This window comes from Salvia miltiorrhiza, chromosome 2 (assembly GCF_028751815.1).
Source record: "Salvia miltiorrhiza cultivar Shanhuang (shh) chromosome 2, IMPLAD_Smil_shh, whole genome shotgun sequence".
NCBI lineage: Eukaryota > Viridiplantae > Streptophyta > Magnoliopsida > Lamiales > Lamiaceae > Salvia > Salvia miltiorrhiza.
In genome coordinates, this window is record NC_080388.1 from 53,201,351 (window position 1) to 53,206,511 (window position 5,161).

At 36.6% G+C, this 5,161-nt stretch overlaps 1 long non-coding RNA gene across 1 annotated transcript; it reads left to right on the forward strand.

The window, feature by feature from the left end:
- The first annotated feature begins 1,155 nt into the window (after window positions 1-1,155).
- Window positions 1,156-3,737, forward strand: LOC131010191 (uncharacterized). Its single transcript, XR_009096499.1, has 4 exons — window positions 1,156-1,236; window positions 1,317-1,373; window positions 2,846-2,910; window positions 3,512-3,737. It is a non-coding gene; the product is annotated as an uncharacterized LOC131010191 (long non-coding RNA).
- The last annotated feature ends 1,424 nt before the right edge of the window (window positions 3,738-5,161 follow it).

The window sequence follows — 5,161 nt, forward strand, 5'->3', positions numbered from 1 at the left end:
TCGTGTCAATCACTTTGGACTGAGATTCAAAGTTTTCATCTAGATTCTGTATGAACTTGAAGAAGAAATTAGGCACAAGGTTAGATTTCAGTACCACCTTTTGCCCACAAACATATAGATGGTTGAGAGAATAATTCAGACTCTCGAAGACACGTTAAAAGTAGTACAAGGAAAAAGGTGAAAGTGATGAACAGTGATGTCATTGATTGAGTTTGCCTACAATAATAGTTATCAGGCAACAATCAATATGGCGCCTTATGAGGCAATGTATGGAAGAAAATATAGATCACCACTCTACTGAGATAAAGTAGGTGTAAGGAGAATTTTAGGACTAGACACGATGAATGAGATGATTGAGATAGTCTGACAGAAAGCAAGATGAGAGAAAAATATCATAACTTTTGTGATGATATGCAAATTTCGGGACGAAATTTTGTTAAGAGGGGTAGTATGTAATAGCCCGCTCTTTTATTCTATGATTAAGATAAGTAAATGCGATATTTATTTATCGCATTCTTCAGTAAATGAAATCCAGTAATTATTTATGTTTAAAATTCAGCTATGATTCTAAATTGTATGTATACTATGCCTATTATTATTTTAGTTGTGCTTGTTAACTCGAGTGAGAAAAACCGCAATATAAATTATTGAGCCAGTCAATAATTTATATTTTCAGATTTATAATTGACTTAGCAAAGTCAAGTTAAAGTTGTTATTTTATATGCGATAGAGATTTTATTTCTATTAGTTACTTGAAAGTCGTGATTTAGTTCCGACTAATGAGAACGAGTTAAATTAGTTATTTAATTCGTAGAGATGTTACATCGAAGCATAGTTATTCAGCAAAACCTAGAACCAATTTTATAGATATGCGATGATACAAAGAAATTAGATTTTCAGATACAACTTTACACAATGACTGTAGGGAATTATTTACATCACCACTATTCCCTACTTACAATCAAAACCTATCACTATCACAAAACACTACAGCTACATACCTACAAGCATGCGGGAGATAACGCGTGAGTGTAAAAAGAAGAAAAATGAGAGAAGACCAATCGGCTCCTCCCTTCAAATTCAGCCAACCACTATCTCCAATCCTTTGACTTTACAGCCAACAACTCACTTATTAAACCACCAGCCTAACACTTCATTCCTTCTCTCATACACCAACCACCAGAAAGGGAGATGAAGAGAAGTTAATTCCTGCTGCCATCTGCCAAGTATCGAGAGGTGAGTCTTGGCCTAAGTTTCTTCATTTCATACTTGGTTCTTCCTGCATTTGTTGAGGAAACAACATTTGCAAATTTCAGTTCCTTCCCCATTGAATTCAATAATCACAGCAGCCATCCAAACACCAAACTTCACAGGTATATACTAAGCTCCCTTACTTCAATCCATTCACATTTCATCCAACAACCATGATCAGTTAAAGAATACAGAGTATACAAATGATTATATGCTTAAGGGGACTAAGCATAATACAGAAATCAATTTATACATATATATATTTTCTCCACTTGAGATAAAGGCAATGAGAAAACTCTCACAAATCAGTAGCAAAACCAAGACTCCACATAGACTTAAATATTGAACTTAGCATTTAGAAGGGGAGGGAGGCTTATTCGAGGTACCTGTTTCATTTAAACGGGGAAAGATGACGGCTTGACGTCGACGCTAATCGCACGGAAGAGGAGGGGGTTGACTGCCCTGCTCCGCCGGACTCCAGGGAGACGCAACGGCGTCGAACCAGGGCGGTGACCCGGGATTTCAGAAGCGGCGCCTACGGTCGCCTCGACTTCGCTGGATTCAAGAGCAGCGGCGGACGTAGCCCAGCGGCGCGGCGATTTCGCCTGAATCGGCGGAGAGCTAGGGCTCGTTTTGAAAGGAGGAATTGAGCCATTCTGTGAGAGAATTAGAAGGCGGGCGAAGGGCATCGACTTCGCCGGATGTACAAAACCAACGGCGGCCCTTGCTGATCTCCTTTGAAGCACAGCGCGGTTCGTGGAACTCCAAGCACGGGGTCTCGCCAGAAATCGAACGCGGAGGCGACGCGACGACGGCGCTGCTCGCTGGTCTTCCAGAGGCGGCGGCATCGAACCGTGATGAGATGAGAGAAGGAGGCATCGATTCTTTGAGAGGGGCGGGTGGCCGAGGACGGCACCCTCGGCCGGACACGGCCTCGCCGGGGCCGTTCGCGGCGGAGCTGCGGAGGCGGCGGACGTCCAGACGCAGGGAGATTTGAAGAGAAAGAGAGAGAGAAATGGCTGAGACCAATTTTGAGAAATTGGGAGAGAATCGAGTGGGTGAGGTAGGAGAAGGAATTAGGAGTTTTAAAATGTGTGGGCTTGTGTTGGGCCATCTGATTTTTTTACCTTTGGGCCGAAAATTGGGCCTTCATTTTAATTATGTGGGCTGCAGATCTAAATTGATAATGGGCTGTATTTAATTAGTTTGGGCTAGAGTTAATTTTTATTTGGACTGTCATTATTATTTTTGGCTTAAAATCAGGCCCAATTTAAGGGTAGTCTAGATTAATCTATTAATTAAATTGAGCTAATTCTAATTATTGATTAATTTAGAACGAGGCTATTAATTAGTAAGTGAGTTAGAATACTCTAAGATGAGCGGATTAATTATTTATCCACCCTCATGAGACGATCCTCAATTAGTTAATTTTATTTATTTAATCCGACAATCAGAATTTATAATAGAATCTCCCAGATTATTATCTCAGAATAATAATTATCGGAATACGAGTCATGCATAGTTAAATTACGCATTCTCATTAATTGAGGATTTTATTCGAGCAAATATCTTACTTTATATCATCGCAATAAAGGTGAAGCGCGAGAGTAATAATAGCCAGTCAAGGAGCTACTTTACCAAAGCAAAAGTTGCTATCAGGTGGGCATTACTTTTACTATACGTATATAGAGATCCCCTGCGTGTCGTAGGCCTCTTATACGAATGAATGCATGAGATGATTTAACTGTTAATTTCAGTTTTATATATCTATCAAATGAGTTTAATGTTACATTTGAGCAAGTTATTTCGTTACAAAATATTTGAGTTAAAGTTATTTCAAGTATTGTCTTGCCATAAAATGTTTAAATTTTAGTATGATATCTATCTGATGTGGCTTTGCCAATGATGCAATCGAATTCGGGTCCTGAGCAGTTGATAGCTATCCTGCCAGGACTAGTGTACACCAGTGACCGTGAGTCATCTAGCGGGTTGGCCGGTCAAGTGACCGTGAGAGGTGGCCACCTCTCCGGCACACAGTTCCAGATATGATAGATTACAAGAGAACTTAGTCTGCAGACGAACTTTAAGAATCACAAATGAACTTAGTAAGCTTGGGCCTTTTTAGCGAAAAACTCCCTTGCTGTACTGTTTATGATGGCATGACAATTTACAGTTTTGAAGCATGTATTTTTATACCTAGGCATACGTGCCCACTGAGTGCTTTTGTACTCAGCCCTGCATATGTTTTCTAAATGTGCAGGTTGAGCTGATGTGATGATGGTGCTGCAATGAGCGGAGTCTCCAGGGTTGTTAATAAATAGTTAACCTGTCTAGAATATGTCTTCATACATATGTCTAGCTACTTTCCGCTGCAAGATGTTGTTGATGTTATAGTATGTTATGTCATACTTTGAGTCTTAAGAGAATGGTTTCATATGATGTATAACTTGATTAATGATATTAATTAAGTTTTATGTTGTCTTTCATAGACTGTTCAAAAGAGTATTAATGAGTAAATACGATGATTTTTCTTAAGTTAAGTAAGATTTACGGTTTCAAATGATGCCCCTTTCTTTCCCTTATTCTTTAACCCCATCCCTAGTCGTAGATCACTCGGCTTAACTATCCTTAGTTAAGGCGGGCTGTGACATTTTTAAATCAAAATATTTCGCCTTATTTTAGATACAAAAATTAGTGTTATTTTAATGTAAATTTACATAATATCTAATTTAACTTTGTTTCTGATAAAAATTGTATATAGATATAACATTAATTACTATCTTTTCTTAACTTTTATATCATAAATATTTATTATTAATCGTTAGAAAAAATCAAAACATATTATACAATCATCAAAATGTTATTATCAAATTAAAAAATAAAGTATTAAAGTCTAGAAATCAATTATTAAGAAAGTGTTCGGTTAATCGGGCCAACCCACTCGGTTTTCGGGCCAACCCTATCGGGCTCGGGCTATTTTCGGTTCGGGCCATTCGGGCTAAATTTTTTTCGGGCTAAAAATTTTCAGCCCTAACCCACATTTTTTATCGGTCTATTCGGGTCGACCCGTCGGTTTCGGGCTTTTTTGACATCCCTAGCCATTTCATTGATAATTAGGGGAGCATCCAACATTACATAATACTTTTTCGGTCTCATTATTTGTAGATCAAAATTTTTGGATATAATTTTTTTTATTAAAGAAATAATTAATTAAAAATAATAAAATTCACATTTTTTATAAATTAATTATTACTCCCTCCGTCCATGAAAGAACTTCCTAGAAGGGAGTGGCACAGGTTTTAAGTAAAAATATTGTTGAGTGTATTGAGAGTGAATAAAAAGTAGTTGAGTGTATTGGGAGTGGTGAAAAGGTGTTATAATTAATATTGGGAGTTATGAAAAGTGAAAAGTAAGAGGATTATAAGTGGTGGGGTATAGTCCAAAAATAGGTAGGAAGTTCTTTTGTGGACGTCCCAAAAAGGAAAGATAGGAAGTTCTTTCGTGGACGGAGGGAGTATCATTTATAATTTGAATTATGACAGTTCAAAATAGAAAAGAAAACACTATTTGGAACTGAAACAACAACAACAACAACAACAACAACAACAACAACAACAACAACAACAACAACAACAACAAGAATAATAATAATAATAATAATAATAATAATAATAATAATAATAATAATAATAATAATAATAATAATAATAATAATAATAATAATAATTACACCAACTTTAGATCAATTTTTATTTTTTAAACTTTAAAAAGTATAAAAAAAATACATTAACTTATTGATAATAGTAATTTTAACACGAATTCAATTTTTATCCATATTGAACTCATGTGCCATGTCATAATGTCGATGTGGACAAATAGGACGTTTACAAACACGACATCCTGGACGCAT